General features: G+C 30.4%; 2 pseudogenes; both read left to right on the forward strand.

Moving 5' to 3' along the window:
- The first annotated feature begins 1,766 nt into the window (after positions 1-1,766).
- On the forward strand, positions 1,767-14,074 carry LOC136826482 (uncharacterized; annotated as a pseudogene).
- A 936-nt stretch (positions 14,075-15,010) lies between these two features.
- LOC136826483 (uncharacterized) lies at positions 15,011-16,451 on the forward strand (annotated as a pseudogene).
- Positions 16,452-19,292: the final 2,841 nt, after the last annotated feature.

Here is a 19,292-nt window from a genome sequence, read left to right on the forward strand (position 1 = left end):
AAAGAAGAAAAGGAGCAAATGCAGATAAAGGAACTGAAAAAAGAAAAGATGAAGAAAGAGGAATTGAATAAAGAAGGAAATGCAGAGAAATGATCTGAGAGTAGAAAAGGAGGAAATGCAGAGAAATGAACTGAGAGTAGAAAAGGAGGAAATGCAGTGAAAGGAACTGAAAAAAGAAAAGGAGAAAATGCAGAGAAAGGAACCGAAAGAAGAAAAGGAGGAGATGCAGATAAAGGAACTGAAAGAAGAAAACGAATATATATGGAGAGAGGAACTGAAATAATAAGAGGAGGAGAGGCAGAGAAAGGAACTGAAATAAGAAAAGGAGGAAATTCAGAGAGAAGAACTAAAAGATGAAAAGGAGGAAATACAGAGAAAGGAAATGAAAGAAGAAAATTAGTAAATGTAAGAAGAGGAACTTAAAGAAAAAAAGTAGGAGAGAAAGGAACTGAAAGAAGAAAAAAAGAAAGAGATGCGAAGAGAGGAACTAAAGAAGAAATGGAGGAAATGCAGAGAAAGGAACTGAAAGAAGACAAGGACGAAATGCAGAGAAACGAACTAAAAAAAGAAAAGGAGGAAATGCAGAGAAAGGAACCGAAAGAAGAAAAGGAGGAGATCCAGATAAAGGAACTGAAAGAAGAAAAGATGGGGCTACAAAGGAAGGAACTGAAAGAAGAAAACTAGTAGATTTAGAGAGAGGAACTGAAATGATAAAAGGAAGAGATGCAGAGAAAGAAACTGAAATACGGAAAAAAATAAATGCAGAGAAAGGAACTAAAAGAAGAAAAGGAAGAAATACAGAGAAAGGAAATGAAAGAAGAAAATTGTTAAATGTAAGAAGGGGAACTTAAAAAAAAAAGGAGGAGATGCAGAGAGAGGAACTGAAGGAAGAAAAGGAGATACGGAGAGAGGAACAGAAAGAAGAAAAGGAGGAAATGAAGAGAAAGTAACCGAAAGAAGAAAAGGAGGAAATGCAGAAAATGGAACCGAAAGAAGAAAAGGAAGAAATGCAGAGACAGGAACTAAAAGAAGAAAAGGAGGAAATGCAGAGAAAGGAACTAAAAGAAGAAAAGGAGGAGATGCAGAGAGAAGGACAGAAAGAAGAAAAGAAGGAACTGCAGAGAGAGGAACTTAAAGAAAAAAGGGAGGAGAAGCAGAGAAAGTAACCGAAAGAAGAAAAGAAAGAGATGCAGAGAGAGGAACTAAAAGAAGTAAATGAGGAAATGCAGAGAAATGAACTGAAAAAAGGAAAGAGGGAGATGCAGATAAAGGAACTGAAAGAAGAATAGGAGGAGATGCAGAGAAAGGAACTGAAAGAAGAAAAAAGGAAATGCAGAGAAAGGAACCGAAAGAAGAAAAGGAGGCGATGCAGAGATAGGAACTACAAGAAGAAAAGGAGGAAATGCAAATAAAGGAGAGAGAAAGGAACAGAAAGAAGAGATACAAAGAGAGGAACTGAAAGAAGAATAGTAGGAAATGCAGAGAAAGGAACTAAAAGAGAAAGGGGAGGAGATGCAGAGGAAGGAACTAAAAGAAGAAGAGGAAGAAATACACAGAAAAGGAATGAAAGAATGAAAGAAGTAGATGCAGAGATAGAGAAACTGAAAGAAAACAAGAAGGAAACGCAGAGTAAGGAACTGAACGAAGAAATAGAGGAAATATAAAGAAAGGAACTGAAAGAAGAAAAGGAAAGAGAAGAGGGAAGAGAAAAAAGGAAAAGGGAAAGAGAAAAAAGGAAAGAAAGAAAAGAAGAAAAGAAGAAAATTAAAGAAAAAAGGAGGAGGAAGAGAAAGAAACTGAAAGAAAAAAAGGAGGAAATGCAGAGAAAGGAAAAAAAAAAAGAAAAGGAGGAAAAGAGAAAGAAAAAAGAAATGAAAAAGAAAAAAAGAAAAAAAAGAAGAAAAGCAGAGAAAGAACTGAAAAAAAGAAAAAAGAAGAAAAGGAGGAGATGCAGAGAGAGGAACTGAAAGAAGAAAAAGGAGGAAATGCAGAGAAAAGGAACTGAAAAGAAGAAAAGGAGGAAATGCAGAGAAAGGAACTGGAAAAAGAAAAGGAGGAGAAAAAGCAGAGAAAAGAAAAGAAAGAAGAAAAAGAGGAAAATGCAGAGAAAGGGAAAAAAAAAAAGAAGAAAAGGAAAAAAAAAGGGGAAAGAACTGAAAGAAAAAAAAAAAAAAGAAAAGAAAAAAAAAAAGAAAAGGAAGAAAGAAAAAAAAAAAGAGAAAAGAAAGGAAAGAAAAAAAGGAAAAAGAGAGAACTGAAAGAAAAAAAAGGAGACAGAAAAGGAAAAAGAAAAAACGAGGAATGCAGAGAGAGGAACTTAAAGCAAAAAAGGAGGAGAAACAGAGAAAGGAACTAAAAGAAGAAAAGGAGTAAATACAGAGAAAGGAACTTAAAGAAAAAAAATAGGAGATTCAGAAAAAGGAACTGAAAAACAAAAGAAGGACATACAGAGAGAGGAACAGAAAGAAGAAAAGGAGGAAATGCATACGAAGGAACTGAAAGAAGAAAAGCAGGAAATGCAGAGAAAGGAACTGAAAAAAGAAAAGGAGGAGAAGCAGAGAGAGAAACTGAGAGTAGAAAAAGAGGAAATGCAGAGAAAGGAACCAAAAGAAGAAAAGGAGGAAATGCTAAGAAAGGAACTAAAAGAAGAAAAGTAGGAAATGCAGAGAAAGGAAAAAGAAAAGAAAAAGAGGAGAGATGCAGAGAAAGGAAAGAAGAAAAAAAGGAACTAAAGAGAAAGAAGAAAAGGGCGAAAAGAAAAAAAGGAAAGAAGAAAAAGAAAAAGGAACTGAAAGAAAAAAAAAATGGAGGAGATGCAAAGAGAAAGAAACTGAAAGAAAAAAAAAGGAAATGCAGAGAAAGGAAACTGGAAAGAAGAAAAAAGAGAAGATGCAGGGAAAAGAAAAAAAAAGAAGAAAAGATTGAAAAGCAAGAAAGAAGAAAAGGAAGATGAGAAAAAAAGGAGAAAGATGCAGAGAAAGAAACTGAAAGAAGAAAAGAGGATGAGAAAAGGAACTGAAAGAAGAAAAGAAAAGGGAGATGCAGAGAAAAAAGGAACTGAAAGAAGAAAAAGAAAAAAAAAAGATGCAGAAAAGAACAGAAAGAAAAAAAAAAAAATGCAGAAAAAGGAACTCAAAGAAGAAAAAGAGGAAATGCAGAGAAAGGAAACTGAAAGAAGAAAAGGAGGAAATGCAGAGAAAGGAAGGAAAAAGAAAAGGAGGAAATGAAGAGAAAGGAAACTGGAAAGAAGAAAAAAGGAGATGAAGAGAAAAGGGAAAAGAAAAAAAGAAGAGAAGAAAGAAAAGAAAATGAAAGAAGAAAAGGAGGAAATGCAGAGAAACAAACTGAAAAAGAAAAGGAGGATGAAATGCAGAGAAGAAAAGGAAAGGAAAGAAGAAAAGAAAAAGAATAGAGAGAAAGGAATTGAAAGAAGAAAAGGAGGAAAAGAAAAACAAAAAAGAAAAGGAACTGAAAGAAAAGAAGAAAAGAAAAGGAGAAAAAAGAAAAAAAATTGAAAGAAGAAAAAAAAGAAAAGGAGAAAGCAGAGAGAAAAAGGAAAAAAAGAAGAAATTAGGAAGAAAAGAGAAAGAAAAACTGAAAGAAGAAAAGAGAAGAAAAAAAAAAGAAGAAAATAAGGAAGAGAAAGAAACTAAAAAGAAAAAAAGGAAGGAGAAAGAGAAAGGAACAGAGAAAGAAGAAAAAAAGAGGAGATGCAGAGAAAGAAACTGAAAGAAGAAAAGGAGGAGATGCAGAGAAAGGAACTGAAAGAAAAAAAAGAAAGATGAAAAGAAAGGAAAGAGAAGGAAAGAAGAAAGAAGAAAAGAGAGGAAAAAAGAAGAAAAGGAGGAGAAAGAAGAAAAAAAAGAAGAAAAAAAGAAAGAAAAAAGAAAGGAGAAAAAAAGATGTAGAAAGGAAAGAGAAGAAAAGGAAGAGAGAAAGAAACTAAAAGAAGAAAAGGAGATAGAGAAAGAAAAAGAAAAAAAAGGAGGAGATGCAGAGAAAGGAACTGAAAGAAGAAAAGAAAATGCAGAGAAAGGAACTGAAAGAAGAAAAGGAACTGGAGAACTGAAAAAGAAAGAAAAAGATGAAAAAGAGAAAGGAAACTGAAAGAAGAAAAAAGAAATGCAGAGAAAGGAACTGAAAAAGAAAAAAGGAGGAGATGCAGAGAAAGGAACTGAAAAGGAAAAAGAGGAGATGCAGAGAAAGGAACTGGAAGAAGAAAAGGAGAAGATGAGAGAAAGAAGGAAAAGAAAGAAGAAAAGGAGGAGATGCAGAGAAAGGAACTTAAAAAGAAAAGGAGGAGATGCAGAGAAAAAACTGAAAGAAAAAAGGGAGAAAGAGGAAAAGCAGAAAGAAAAGGAAACTGAAAAAGAAGAAAGAAAGAAAAGAAAGATGGAGAGAAAGAAACTGAAAGAAGAAAAAAAAGGAGATGCAGAGAAAGGAAAGAAAGAAGAAAGGAAGGAAAGGAAATGAAAGAAGAAAAGGAACTGAAAGAAAAAAAAGAAAAAAGAAAAAAGAAAAGAAAAAGAACTGAAAGAAGAAAAGGAAGAAGAAAGAAAGAAAAAGAACTGAAAGAAGAAAAGGAAAAGATATGGAAGAGAAAGGAAAAGAAAAGAAAAAAAAAGAAAGAAAGAGAAAGGAAAAGAAAAGAATAAAAGGAAAGAGATGAAGAAAGGGAACTGAAAAAAAAAAAGAGAATGAAGAAGAAAAGAACTGAAAGAAAGAAAAGGATGGAGATGCAGAGAAAAGAAAAAAAGAAAAAAAGGAGAGAAGAGAGAAAGGAAAAAAGAAAGAAGAAAAAAAAGAAGAATGAAGAAAAAGAACTGAAAAGAAAGAAGGAGAAAGAGAAAGGAACTGAAAGAAGAAAAAGAAAATGAGAGAGAAAGAAACTGAAAGAAGAAAAAAGGAGGAGAAGAAAAGAAAAGAAAAAAGAAAAGAAGAAAAGAAAGGGAAAAAGAAGAAAAAAAAAGAAAAAGAAGAAAAGAAAAGAGATGCAGAGAAAGGAACTGAAAGAAGAAAAGGAGGAGATGCAGAGAAAGAAAAGGAAAAGAAGAAAAGGAGAAGATGCAGAAAAAGGAAAAAAAAGAAGAAAAGAAAGAACTGAAAAAAGAAAAGAGAAAAAAAAGGAAAGAAAAAAAAAAGGAGATGCAGAGAAAAAAACTGAAAGAAGAAAAGGAAAAATGGAGAGAAAAGAGAAAGAAAAAAAAAGAAGAAAAGGAACTGAAAAAAGAGGCAGAGAAAGGAAAAAAAAGAAGAAAAAGAGGAGATGAGGGAGAGAAAGGAAAAAAAAAGAAAAGGAGGAGATGCAGAGAAAGGAAAAGAAAGAAGAAAATTAAAAGGAGATAAGAGAAAGGAACTGGAAAGAAGAAAAGGAGGAGAGATGAGAAAAAGAACTGAAAGAAGAAAAGGAGGAGATGCAGAGAAAGGAACTGAAAGAAGAAAAAAAGGAAGAGAGGGAAAGGAAAAGAAAGAAGAAAAGAGGAGATGCAGAGAAAGGAACTGAAAGAAGAAAAGGAGGAGAATGGAGAAGAAAAGAAAAGAAAAAAGAAAAGAAAGGAGATGCAGAGAAAGGAAAAAAAGAAGAAAAGAAAATGAGAGAGAAAAAAAAAAAAAAAAAAAAAAAAAGGAAAGAAAAAAAGAAAAAGGAAAGAAAAAAAAAGAAGAAAAAGAAGAAAAAAGAAAGAGAAAGGAACTGAAAGAAGAAAAAGAGGAGATGCAGAGAAAGGAAAGAAAGAAGAAAAAGAGGAGATGCAGAGAAAGGAAAAAAAAGAAGAAAAAGAAAGATGAGAAGAGAAAGGAAGAAAGAAGAAAAGGAGGAGAAAAGAGAGAAAGGAAAAAAAGAAAAGAAGAAAAGAGAAGAAAGAAAAGAAGAAAAAGGATGGAGAAAGGAACAGAAAAAGGAAGGAGATGGAAAGAAAAGGAAAAAAAGAAAGATGAAGATGAAAGAAAAAACTGAAAGAAGAAAAAGAGAGGAGAAAAAGGAAAAGAAAAAAGAAAGGAAGGAAAAAAGAAAAAGAAAAGATGGAAGAAAAGGAAAGGAAAAGAAGAAAAAAGAGGAGATGCAGAGAAAGGAAAAAAAAGAAGAAAAGGAGGAGATGAAGAGAAAGGAACTGAAAGAAGAAAAGGAGGAGATGCAGAAAAGGAACTGAAAGAAGAAAAGGAAAAGAAAAGATGAAGAGAAAGGAAAAAAGAAAAGAAAAAGGAGGAGATGCAAGAAAGGAACTGAAAGAAGAAAAGGAGAAGATGCAGAAAAAGGAACTGAAAGAAGAAAAGGAGATATGAAAGAGAGAAAGAAAGAGGAAAGAGAGAAAGGAAAAAAAAGAAGAAAAAGGAAAGAGAAAAGAAAGGAACTGAAAAAGAAGAAAAGGAGGAGATGCAGAGAAAGGAAAGAAAAGAAGAAAAGGAGGAGATGCAGAGAAAGGAACTGAAAGAAGAAAAAAGATGAGAAAGGAAAAGAAAGAAAAAAGAGAAAAGAAAGGAAAAAAAAAAGAAAGGAAGGGAAAAAAAAGGAAAAAGAAAAGGAAATGAAAGAAAGGAAAAAGAAAGAAGAAAAAAGAGGAGAAAAGAAAAGAAAGGAAAGAAGAAAAAGGAGGAGATGCAGAGAAAAGGAAACTGAAAAGAAGAAAAGGAGGAGAGATGCAGAGAAAGGAAAAAAGAAAAAAGGAGAGAGATGAAGAAAGAAAAAGAAAGAAAAAAGGAAATGAAGAGAAAAAACTGAAAAGAAGAAAAGAGAAGATGAGAAAAAAGAAAAAAAAGAAGAAAAGGAGGAGAATGCAGAGAAAGGAAAAGGAAAGAAGAAAAGGAGGAGATGCAGAGAAAGGGAACTGAAAGAAGAAAAGGAAGAGATGCAGAGAAAGGAAAAAAAAAAGAAAAAAGGAGATGCAGAGAAAAGAAACTGAAAAGAAGAAAAGGAGGAAATGCAGAGAGAGAAACTGAAAAGAAGAAAAGGAGAAGATGCAGAGAAAGGAAAAAGAAAGAAGAAAAGGAGGAGATGCAGAGAAAGGAACTGAAAGAAGAAAAGAAGGAAATGAGAGAAAGAAACTGAAAGAAGAAAAGGAGGAGATGCAGAGAAAGAAACTGAAAGAAGAAAAAGAGGAGATAGAGAGAAAGAAATGAAAGAAGAAAAGGAGGAGATGCAGAGAAAGGAACTGAAAGAAGAAAAAAAAAAGGAAAGAAAAAGAAAAGGAGAAGATGCAGAGAAGGAAAGAAAAAGAAGAGAAGGAGAGGAAGAAACAGAAGAAAGGAAAAAGAGAAAAACTGAAAGAAGAAAAGGAAAAGATGCAAGAAAGAAACTGAAAGAAAAAAAAAAAAAAGAAAAAGAAAAAATGAAAAAGGAAAGAAAAAAAGAAAAAGAGGAAAGAAAGAGAAAGGAACTGAAAGAAGAAAAGGAAAGGAGAGAAAAGGAAAAAAAGGGAAAAAAAAAAGAAGAAGAAAGAGAAAAAAAGAACTGAAAAAGAAAAAGAAGAAAAAGGAGAGAAGAGAGAAAAAAGAAAAAAAAAAAGAAATGAAGAAAAAAAAGGAAAAAAGAAAAAAAAAAAGAAGAGAGGAAGGAAAGAAAAAGAAAAGAAAAGATGGAGAAAAAGGAAACTGAAAAGAAGAAAAGGAAGGAAGGAAAAAAGAAACTGAAAAGAAGAAAAGAAGCTGAAGAGAAGAAAGGAAGGAAAAAAGAGGAGAGAAAAAGAAAAAAAAGAGAAGAAAAGGAAGAAGAAAAGAAAGGAAAAAAAGAAAAAGAAAGAGAAATGAAAAAAGAAAAGAAAAAGAAAAGAAAAGAAAGAGATGAAAAAGAAAGAAAAACTGAAAGGGAAAGAAAAAGGAGGAGAAAGAGAAAGAAAGAACTGAAAGAAGAAAAGGAGGAGGAAAGAGAAAGGAACTGAAAAAAGAAAAGGAGGAGATGCAGAGAAAAGGAAGGAAAGAAGAAAAAGGAGGAGAGAAAAAAGAAAGAAAAAAGAACTGAAAAAAAGAAAAAGAAAAAAAAGGAAATGAAGAAAAGGAAAAAAGAAGAAAAAAAAGAAAAAGAAAAACTGAAAAGAAAAAAAAAGAAAGAAAAAAGAAGAAAAGGAAAGAAGAAAAGAGAAAAAAAGAGAAAAAAAGGAAAAAGATGAAGAGAAAGGAACTGAAAGAAGAAAAGAAGGGGATGAAAGAGAAAGGAAATGAAAGAAGAAAAGGAGGAGATGCAGAGAAAGGAAAAAAGAAAAAAAAAGGAGAGAGAGAAAGGAAACTGAAAGAAGAAAAGGAGGAGATGCAGAAAAAGGAAATGAAAGAAGAAAAAAAAGAGGAGATGCAGAGAAAAGAAAAAAAGAAGAAAAGGAGGAGATGGAGAGAAAGGAACTGAAAGAAGAAAAGGAGGAGAGAAGCAGAGAGAGGAACTGAAAGAAGAAAAGGAGATGCAGAGAAAGGAAAGAAAGAAGAAAAGGAGGAGATGCAGAGAAAGGAAAGAAAGAAGAAAAGGAGAGGTGAAGAGAAAGGAAAAAAAGAGAAAAAAAAGAAAGAGAAAGGAACTGAAAGAAGAAAAGGAAAAAAGAAAGAGAGAAAGAAAAAAGGAAAGAAAAAAAAAAAGAAAAAAGAAAAAGAGAAGAAAAGGAAGAAAGAAAAAAAGAAAGGAGAAGAAAAAAGAGAGAAAAAAAAAAGAAGAAAAGGAGAGATGCAGAGAAAAAAAAAAAAAAAAAGAAAAAGAGGAGATGAGAGAAAAAGAAAGGGAAAGAAGGAAAAAAAGGAGGAAGAAGAAAAAAGAAAGAGAAAAAGAACTGAAAGAAGAAAAAGGAGGAGATGCAGAGAAAGGAAAAGAGAAAAAAAAAAAAAGAAAGATGAAGAGAAAGAACTGAAAAAGAAAAAAGAAAGAAAGAGAAAGGAACTGAAAGAAGAACAAGAAGATGAAGAGAAAGAAAGAAAGAAGAAAAGGAGAGATGAAGAGAAAGGAACTGAAGAAGAAAAGGAGGAGATGCAGAAAAAGGAACTGAAAGAAGAAAAAAGAGGAGAGAGAAAGGAGAAAGAAGAAAAGGAAAGAAAAGAAAAAGAAGAAGAGAGGAAATGAGAAAAGGAAAAAAAAGAAAAAGAAAAGGAAAAGAAAGGAATTGAAAAGAAGAAAAGGAGGAGAGAGAGAAAGAAAAAAAAAGAAAAAGGAAAAAAAGGAAAGAAAGAAAAGGAAAAGAAAGAAAAAAAAGAAAAGAAAGATGAAGAGAAAGGAACTGAAAGAAGAAAAAGAAGGAGATGCAGAGAAAAAACTGAAAGAAGAAAAAGAGGAAATGAAGAGAAAGGAACTGAAAGAAGAAAAAAAAAGGAGATACAGAGAAAGAAGAAAAGAAGAAAAAGAAAAGGAAAGAAAGAAGAAAAGGAAAGAAAAAGAAAGAACTGAAAGAGAAAAAAGATGAGAAAGAAAAAAGAAGAAAAGGAGAAAGAAAAAAAAAGAAAAAAAGGAGATGAGAAAAGGAAAAAAATGAAAAGAAGAAAAGGAGGAGATGCAGAGAAAGGAAAGAGAAAAAAAAAAAAAAAAAGAGAAAAGAAAAAAAAAAAAAGAAAAAAAAGAAGAAAAAGAGATGAAAGAGAAAGGAACTGAAAGAAGAAAAAAGAGGAGAGAAAGGAAACTGAAAAAGAAGAAAAACTGAAAGAAAAGAAAGAAAAAAAGGAGAGAAATGAAAAAGAAAAGAAAGAAGAAAAAGAGAAAGGAAAAGGAAAAAGAAAAAGAAAAAGGAAAGATGAAGAAAAAAAGAAACTGAAAGAAGAAAAGGAGGAGATGAAAGAGAAAGGGAAAAGAAAGAAGAAAAAGGAGGAGATGCAGAAAAGGAAAAAAAAGAAGAAAATAAGAAATGCAGAAAAAAAAGAAAAAGAAGAAAAGGGAGGAGATGCAGAGAAAGGAACTGAAAGGAAAAAAGAAAAGAAGGAGATGCAGAGAAAGGAACTGAAAGAAAGAAAAAGAAAAAAGATGCAGAGAAAGAAACTGAAAGAAGAAAAAAAGGAAAATGCAGAGAAAAAAAACTGAAAGAAGAAAGAAGAGATGAGAGAAAGGAAACTGAAAGAAGAAAAAAAAAAGAAAGGAGATGAAGAAAAAAGGAACTGAAAGAAGAAAAGGAGAAAAGGAGGAGAAAGCAGAGAAAGAAAGAAAGAAGAAAAAAAGGAGATGAAGAGAAAGGAAAGAAAAAAGAAGAAAAGAAAAAGAGGGAAAGAGAGAGAAACTGAAAGAAGAAAAGAAAGGAAAAAAAGAAGAGGGAAAAAAAAAAAAAAAAAAAAGAGGAAAGAAAAAGAAAGAAAGAAAAAAGGAGATGCAGAGAAAGGAAAGGAAAGAAAAAAGGAAAGAAGAGATGCAGAGAAAGGAAAAAAAAGAAGAAAAAGAGGAGGATGCAAGAAAGGAACTGAAAGAAAAAAAGAGGAGATGCAGAGAAAGGAACTGAAAGAAGAAAAAGGAAGAGATGCAGAGAAAGGAAAAAAAAAGAAGAAAAGAAGGAGAAAGAGAAAGGAACTGAAAGAAGAAAAGGAGGAGAAGAGAAAGGAAAAGAAAGAAGAAAAGGAGGAGATGCAGAGAAAAGGAAAAAAAGAAAGAAGAAAAAAGGAGGAGATGCAGAGAAAGGAAAAAAGAGAGAAAAAAGAAAAAGAAAAAAAGAAGAAAAAGAGAAAGAAGAGAAAGAAAGAAAGAAAAGGAGGAGATGCAGAGAAAGAAACTGAAAGAAGAAAAGGAGGAGATGCAGAGAAAGGAAAAAAAAAAGAAGAAAAAGGAGAAAGAGAAGAGAAAGGAAGAGAAAAAGAAAAAGAAGAAAGAAAGGAGAAAAAGAAAAAGAAGAAAAAAATGAGAAAAGAAAGAAAAGAAGAAAAAAGGAGATGAAGAGAAAGGAACTGAAAGAAGAAAAGGAGGAGATGCAGAGAAAGGAAAAAAAAAAGAAAAAGAAGGAGAGAAAGAGAGAAAGGAACTGAAAGAAGAAAAGGGAGGAGATGCAGAGAAAGGAAAAAAAAAGAAGAAAAAGGAGGAGATGCAGAGAAAGAACTGAAAGAAGAAAAAGAAAGAATGAGAGAGAAAAGAACTGAAAGAAGAAAAGGAGGAGAAAGGAGAAAGGAACTGAAAGAAGAAAAAAAAAAAATGCAGAGAAAGGAACTGAAAAAGAAGAAAAAAGGAGGAGATGCAGAGAAAGGAACTGAAAGAAGAAAAGAGAAGAGATGAGAGAAAAGGAACTGAAAGAAGAAAAAGGAGGAGATGGAAGAAAAAGGAACTGAAAAAGAAAAAAAAAAGAGATGCAGAAAAAGGAAAAAAGAAAAAAAGAAAAAGAAAAAAAGAGAAAAGGAAAAGAAAAAAAAAGAAGAAAAGAGATGCAAGAAAAGGAACTGAAAGAAAAAAAAGAGAGGAGATGCAAAAAAAAGAAAGAAGAAAAAAAGAAAAAAAAAGGAAAAAAAGGAAGAAAAAGGAAAGAAAGAAAAAAAGAAAAAAAGATGAGAGAAAGAAAAAGAAAGAAGAAAAAGAAGAAGATGGAGAGAAAAGAAAAGAAAAAGAAGAAAAGAGGAGATGAAGAGAAAGGAACTGAAAGAAGAAAAGGAGAGAGAGAAAGAGAAAAGGAAAAGGAAAAGAAAAAGGAAGAAAAGAAGAAAAAGAAGAATGAAAAGAAAAAAAAGAAGAGGAGAGGAAAGAGAAAAAGGAAACTGAAAGAAAGGAAAGAGAGGAAAGATGCAGAGAAAGGAAGAGAAAGAAAAAAAGGAGAGAAAGAGAAAGAGAGAAAAAGAAAAGAAGAAAAGAAAGAGATGAGAGAAGAGAGAAAGGAAAGAAAAGAAGAAAAGGGAGAGAGATGCAGAGAAAGGAACTGAAAGAAGAAAAGAAGGAGATGAGAAAAAAAAAAGAAAAAAGAAGAAAAGAAAGAAAGAGAAAGAGAAATGAGAAGGAAAGAAAGAAGAAAAAAGGAGAAAGCAGAGAAAGGAAGAAAGAAGAAAAGGGAGGAGATGAGAGAAAGGAACTGAAAAAAAAAAAGAAAGATGCAGAAAAAAAAAAAAAAAAAAGAAAAAAAAGGAGATGAAGAAAAAGAAAAAAAAAAAAGAAGATGAAGAAAAAGAAAAAAGAAGAAAAAGGAATGAGAGAAAAAAGAAAAAAAAAAAAAAGAAGATGCAGAAAAAAGAAAGAAGAAAAGAAAAAGGAGGAGATGCAGAGAAAGGAAAAGAAAAAGAAAAAAAAAGAAAAAGGATGCAGAAAAAAAACTGAAAGAAGAAAAAGAGGAGATGAAGAAAGAGGAAAGAAAAAAAAGAAAAGAAAGGAAAGAAGAAAATGAGAGAGAGAAGGAAAAAAAGAAGAAAAGAGAGGGAGAAGAACTAAAAAGAAAAAGGAACTGAAAGAAGAAAAGGAGAGATGCAGAGAAAGGAACTGAAAAGAAGAAAAGGAGGAGATGAAGAGAAAGGAAACTGAAAGAAGAAAAGGAGGAGAAGAGAAAAAGAAACTGAAAGAAGAAAAAAAAGGAGAGAAGAGAAAGAAAAAAAAAGAAAAAAAAAAAAGAAAAACTGAAAGAAGAAAAGAGAGATGCAGAGAGAAAGAGGAACTGAAAAAAGAAAAAAGGAAATGAAGAGAAAGGAACTGAAAGAAGAAAAAGAGGAGATGAAGAGAAAGGAACTGAAAAGAAGAAAAGGAGGAGATGAGAGAAAGGAACTGAAAGAAGAAAAGGAGGAAAAAGAAAGAAAAAGAAAAAGAAAAAAGGAAAAAGAAGAAAGAAGAAAAAGAGAAGATGCAGAAAAGGAAAAGAAAAAAAAAAAAGGAGGAGAAAGGAGAGAAAAGAAAAAAAGAAGAAAAGGAGGAGATGCAGAGAAAGGAACTGAAAGAAGAAAAGAAAGATGCAGAGAAAGGAAAAAAGAAGAAAAAAAGGAGATGCAGAGAAAGGAAAAAAAAGAAGAAAAGGAAGAAATGAAGAGAAAAGGAAACTGAAAGAAGAAAAAGAGAAGAAAAGAAGAAGAAAAAAAAAAAGGAAAAGAAAGAAAAAAGGAAAAAAGAGAAAGAAGAAAAAAGAGAAAAAAAAAAGGAAAAAAAAAAGAAAAAAGAGAAAAAAGAGGAACTGAAAAAGGAAAAAGGAGGAGAAAAAGAGAAAGGAAAAAAGAAAAAAAAAAAGGAGATGCAGAGAAAGGAACTGAAAGAAGAAAAGGAGAAAAAAGAAAAAAAAAAGAAAGAAAAAAAGAAATGAAAGAAAAGAAAAAGAAGAAAAGAAAAATTAGGAGAGAAAAGAAAGAAAAAGAAGAAAAAAAAAGAAAAGGGGAAAAAAGAAAGAAAAGAAAAAAGAAAAGGAGAAAGAAAGAAAAAAGAAAAGAAAAAAAAAGAGATGAAAAAAAGAAACTGAAAGAAGAAAAGAAGGAAAGCAGAGAAAGAAAGAAAAGAAGAAAAAGAAAGAGATGAGAGAAAGGAACTTAAAGAAGAAAAGGAGGAGATGCAGAGAAAGGAACTGAAAGAAGAAAAAGGAGGAAAATGAAGAGAAAGGAACTGAAAGAAGAAAAAAAAGGAGATGCAGAGAAAGAGGAACTGAAAGAAGAAAAGGAGGAGATGCAGAGAAAGGAAAAGAAAAAGAAGAAAAGAAGGAGATGAAGAGAAAAAAAAGAAAGAAAAAAAAGAAGATGCAGAGAAAGGAAAGGAAAAAAGAAAAGGAGAAAAGAGAAAAGAAGAAAAAAAAAAAAGGAGATGAATGAAGAGAAAGGAAAAAAGAAAAGAAGAAAAAAAAAAGAGGAATGCAGAGAAAGGAACTGAAAGAAGAAAAAGGAGGAGAGAAAAGAGAAAGGAAAGAAAAAGAAAAAAAGGAAGATGAAAGGAAAAAAGAAAAGAAGAAAAAGGAGATGCAGAGAAAGGAACTGAAAGAAGAAAAGGAGAGAATGAAGAAAAAAGAAAGAAAGAAGAAAAGGAGGAGAAAGAAAAAGAAAAAAGAAGAAAAGAAAAAAGAAAGAAAGAAAAAGAGAAAGAAGAAAGAAAAAGAAAAAAAAGAAGAAAAAGAGAAAGAAAGAAACTAAAAGAAGAAAAAGGAGGAGATGCAGAAAGAAAAAAAGAAGAAAAGAAAAAAAAAAAAAAAGAAAGAAGAAAAGAGAGATGAAGAAAGGAAAAAGAAAAAAAAAGGAGATGAAGAGAAAGGAAAAAAAGAAGAAAAAAAAGGCAGAGAAAGGAACTGAAAAGAAAAAGAGGAAAAAGAGAAAGAAAGAAAACTGAAAAAGAAAAGGAGAAAGATGCAGAAAAAGAAAAAAAGAAGAAAGAAGAAAAGGAGGAGAAAGAAAGAAAAGGAAAAAGAAAGAAGAAAAGGAGGAGATGAGAGAAAGGAACTGAAAAAAAGAAAAGGAAAAGATGAAGAAAGAAAAAGAAGAACTGAAAGAAGAAAAGGAGGAGATGCAAAGAAAGGAACTGAAAGAAGAAAAAAAAGAGAAGAAAGAAAAAAGGAACTGAAAGAAAAAAAAAAGAGAAAGGAAGAAAGAAGAAAGAGAGAGGAAAAAAGGAAAAAAGAAGAAAAGGAGGAGAAGAAGAGAAAGGAAAGAAAGAAAAAAAAAGGAGATGAAGAGAAAGAAAAGGAAAAAGAAAAAAAAGAGAGAGAAAGGAAAGGAAAGAAGAAAAAAAGAGATGCAGAGAAAGGAAAAAAAGAAGAAAAGGAGGAGAAAGATGAAGAGAAAAGGAAAGAAAGAAGAAAAGGAAAAGATGCAGAAAAGGAAAGGAAAGAAAAAAAGGAAGAGATGCAGAGAAAAAGAAAAAGAAAAAGGAAAGAAAAGATGAAAAAAGAAAGGAAGATGAAAGAAAAAAAAGGAAATGAAAGAAAAAGAAAAAAGAAGAAAAGGAGGAGATGCAGAGAAAGGAACTGAAAGAAGAAAAAGAAAGAGAAGATGAAGAAAAGGAACTGAAAGAAGAAAAAAGGAGATGCAAGAAAAGGAAAGAAAGAAGAAAAGGAGATGAAAGAAAGAAAGAAAAGAAAGAAAGAAAAGAAAAGGGAAATGAAAGAGAAAGAAAACAGAAAGAAACTGAAAAGAAAAAAGAGGAGATGCAGAGAAAGGAAAAAAAGAAAAAAGGAGGAGATGAAAGAAAAGGAAATGAAAGAAAAAAAGGAAAAAAAAAAGAAAAAAAGAAAAGGAGAGAAGAAAGGCAGAGAAAGAAAAAAGGAAAGAAGAAAAGGAGGAGATGAAGAGAAAGAGGAAAGAAAAAAAAGAAAGAGAAGAAGAGAAAGAAAAAAAAAAAAAAAAGAAAGAAGAGAAAGAAATGAAAGAAAAAAAGGAAAAAAAGAGAGAAAGGAACTGAAAGAAGAAAAAAGGAGGAGATGGAGAGAAAGGAAAGGAAAGAAGAAAAAGGAGAGAGAAATGAAAAAAAAGAAAAAGGAAAGAAAGAAAAAAAGAAGAAAAGAGAAAAAGGAAAGAAAGGAAAAAAAGAAAAGAAAGAAAAAAGAAATGCAGAGAAAGAAAAAAGAAGAAAAGGAAGGAAGAAAAAGAAAAAAAAGAAAAGGAAAAAAAATGAAAAAAAAAAGAAAGAAAGGAAAATGAAAAAAGAATGAAAAAAGAGAGGAAAAGGAAAAAAAGAAAAAGGAAAAAGAAGAAAAAAAGAAAAAGAAAGGAGGAGAAAAAAAAAAAAAAAAAAAAAAAGAGAAAAGAGAAAGGAAAGAAAGAAAAAAAAGAAAAAAAGAAAAAAAAAAAAAGAAGAAAAGAAACTGAAAAAAAAAAAAAAAAAAAAAGAGAGAAAGAAAAGGAGAAAAAAAAGAGAAAGAAGGAGAAAGAAAAAAAAAGGGAAAAGAAGAAAAAAGAGGAGATGCAGAGAAAAAAAAAGAAAAAAGGAGAAAGAAAAAAAAAAAGAAGAAAAGGAGGAGAAAGAGAGAGGAAATTGAAAGAAGAAAGGAGGAGATTGCAGAGAAAGGAAAGAAAAAGAAAAGAAAAGAAGGGGGAAAAAAAAAAGAAAAAAAAAAAGAAAGAAAAAAAGAAAAGGAACTGAAAAGAAAAAGAAAGAAAAGAAGAGAAAAAAAAAAGAAAAAAAAGGAAAGGAAAGAAAAAAGAGAAAAGAGAAATGAAAAAAAAAAAAAAAAGAAGGGAGATGAAAAAAAAAAGAAAAAAAAAAAAAAAAAAAGAAAAAAGAAAGAAAAAAAGGAAGGAGAAAAGAGAAAAAACTGAAAAAAAAAGAGAAGAGAAAGGAACTGAAAGAAGAAAAGGAGAAGATGAAGAAAAAAAGAAAAAGAAAAGAAAGAAAGAAAGAAAAAAAAGAAAAGGAAAAGAAAAAAAAAGAAGAAAAGGAAAAGAAAGAGAAAAGGAAAAAAGAAGAAAAATGAGAAAAGAAAAAAAAAAAATGAAAAAAGGAAAAAAAAGAAAGGAGGAATGGAAAAGGAAGAAGAAAAGAGGAGATGAGAGAAAGGAAGAAAGAAGAAAAGAGGAGATGAAAAGAAAAAGAAGAAAAGAAGAAAAAAAAGGAAAAAAAAGAAAAAGAAAAAAAAAAAGAAAAGGAAGAGAAAAAGAAAAGAAAGAAGAAAAAAGAAAAAGAAAAAAGAAAGGAAAAGAAGAAAAAGGAGATGCAGTAAAAGGAACTGAAAAAGAAAAGAAGAAAAGAAGAAAGAAAAAGAAGGAAAAGAAAAGGAGGAGATGCAGAGAAAGGAACTGAAAAGAAAAGAAAGATGCAAAGAAAGAAAAAGAAGAAAAAGGAGAAAAAAAAAAAACTGAAAAAAGAAAAAAAGGAAATGCAGAGAAAGAAAAAGAAGAAAAAGGAAAAAGAAAGGAAAGAAAAAAAAAAATGAAAAAGAGAAAAGAAAAAGAAGAAAAGGAGATGCAGAGAAAGAAAAAAAAAGAAGAAAAGGAGGAGATGAGAAAAAGAAATTGAAAGAAAATGGAAGAAAAAGGAACTGAAAGAAAAAAAAAAAGAGAAAGAAAAAAAGAAGAAAAGAAGGAGATGAAAGAAAAAGAACTGAAAGAAAAAAGGAAGATGAGAGAAAGGAACTGAAAGAAGAAAAAATGGAGAAAGGAAGAAAGAAAAAAAGGAAAAAAAAAAATGAAAAAAAAAAAAGGAGAAGAGAAAGAACTGAAAGAAGAAAAGGAAAAGAAGAAAAAAAAAAAAAAAAGAAAAAAGAAAGAAGAGAAAAGAAAAAAAAGAAAAAAAAAGAAAAGATGCAGAGAAAGAAAAAAAAAAAAGAAAAAGAAAGGAACTGAAAGAAGAAAAAGAGGGAAATGAAAAAGAAACTGAAAAGAAGAAAAGGAAAGAGATGCAGAGAAAGGAAAGAAAGAAGAAAAGGAGGAGGGAAAAGAAAAAGAAGAAAAGGAAAGAAGAGAAAGAAAAAGAAAAGAAAAGGAGGAAAAAAGGAAAGAAGAAAGGAAAAAAAGAAGAAAGGAGGAAATGCAGAAAAGAAAAAGGAAAAAAGAAAAGAAAAGAAAATTTGAAAGAGGAAAAGTAAAAAGAAAAAGGAAGAGAAAGAAAAAAAAGGAAAAAAAAAAAAGGAGAAAAAAAGGAAGAAAGAAAAAAAGAAAAAAGGAACAAAGAAAAGGAAAAAAGAAGAAAAAGGAAAAGGAAAAAGAAGGAAAGAAAGGAAAAAAGAAGAAAAAGGAGGAAAAGCAAAAAAAAAAGGAAAGAAAGAGAAAAAGAAAAGAAAAAAGGAAAGAAAGAAAAAGAGAAAGGAAACTGAAAGAAAAAAAAGGGAAATGAAAAACTGAAAAAAAAAAAAAGAGAAAAGGAAAGAGAACTGAAAGAAAAAAAAAGGAGAAAGGAAAAAAAGAAAAAAAGAAAAAAAAAGAAAGGAAAGAGAAAAAAAAAGGAGATGGAAGAGAAAGAAAAAAAGAAAGGAAAAAGAGAGAAAAAAAAGAAGAAAAGAAAAAAAGAAGGAAAGAGAAAGAAAAAGAAAAAGAAAAAAGGAATGAAAAAAAGGAAACTGAAAAAAAGGAAAAAAAGAAAAAAGAAAAAGGAAAAAGGAAGAAAAAAAAGAAAGAAAGAAAAGGAAAGAAGAAAAGAAGGAGGGAAGAGAAAGAAAGAAGAAAAAGAAGATGGAAAAGGAACTGAAAGAAAAAAGGAGAAAGAAAGAAAAAAAAGGGAAAAAAGAAGAAAGAAGAGAAAGAAAAAGGAAAAAAATGAGAGAAAGGAACTGAAAGAAGAAAAGGAGATCTACAAGAAAGAAGGAAAAAAAGAAAAAGAAAAGAAAGAAAGAAGAACTGAAAAAAAAAAGGAGATGAAGAGAAAGGAACTAAAAAAGAAAAGAAGAAAAAGAAAGAAAGAAAAAGAAAATGAGAAAATGAAAGAGAAAGAAAGAAGAAAAGGAATGAAAGAAACTGAAAGAAGAAAAGGAGAGAAAAGAAAACTGAAAAAAAAAAAAAGGAGGAAAAAAGACTGAAAGAAAAAAAGGAAAAGAGAAAAGAAAAAGGAAAGGAGATGCAGAAAAGGAAAGAAAGAAGAAAAGGAGGAGATGCAGAGAAAGGAAAAAAAAAAAAAAAAGGAGGAGATGAGAGAAAGGAACTGAAAGAAGAAAAGGGAGAGATGCAGAGAAAGGAAAAAGAAGAAAAGGAAGAAAAGAAAAAAAGAAGAAAGAAAAAAGGAAGAAGAAAAAACTGAAAAAAAAGAAGAAGGAAGAAGGAAAAGAAGAAAAGGAGAAAGAAAAACTGAAAGAAGAAAAGGAAGGAGATGCAGAGAAAGGAAAAAAAGAAGAAAAGAAGGAGATGCAGAGAAAGGAAAGAAGAAAGAAGAAAGGGAAAGAAAGGAGAAAGAAAGAAAAAAAGGAAGAAAGAAGAAAAAGAAAAGAAAGAAGAAAAGAGAAGGAAAGAAAAGAAAAAAAAGAAAAAAGAAAGAGAAAGAAACTGAAAGAAGAAAAAGAAGAGATGCAGAGAAAGAAAAAAGAAGAAAGGAAGAGAGAAAGAACTGGAGAGAAAGGAAAAGAGAAAAAAAAAGAGAGAAACAGAAAGAAAAAGAAAAGAAAAAAGGAAAGAAAGAAAAAAGATGAAGAGAAAGGAAAGAAAGAAGAAAAAAGGAAAGATGCAAAAAAGAACTGAAAGAAGAAAGGAAGAAGAAGAGAAAGGAACTAAAAAAGAAGAAAAAAAGAAAGCAAAGAAAGAAAAGGAAAGAAGAAAAAGGAGGAGATGCAAGAAAGAAAGGAAAAAAGAAGAAAAGGAGATGAAAAAAGAAAGAAAGAAAAAAGAAGAAGAAGAAAGAGAAAAAGAAGAAAAAAGGATGAAAGAAGAAAAAAGAAAAAAGGAGAAGAAAGAAAAGAAAAAGAAGAAAAAAAAGAAGAAAGAGAAGAGAAAAAAACTGAAAGAAAAAAAAAAGGAGAAGAGAGAAACTGAAAAAAAAAAAAGGAGAAGAAAAGGAAGAAAAGAAAAGGAGAGATGCAGAAAAGAAAAGAAAAAAAAAGGAAAATGAGAAAAGATGAAAAAAAAAA

The sequence above is a fragment of the Macrobrachium rosenbergii genome, chromosome 41, assembly GCF_040412425.1.
Source record: "Macrobrachium rosenbergii isolate ZJJX-2024 chromosome 41, ASM4041242v1, whole genome shotgun sequence".
NCBI classification, from domain to species: Eukaryota; Metazoa; Arthropoda; class Malacostraca; order Decapoda; family Palaemonidae; genus Macrobrachium; species Macrobrachium rosenbergii.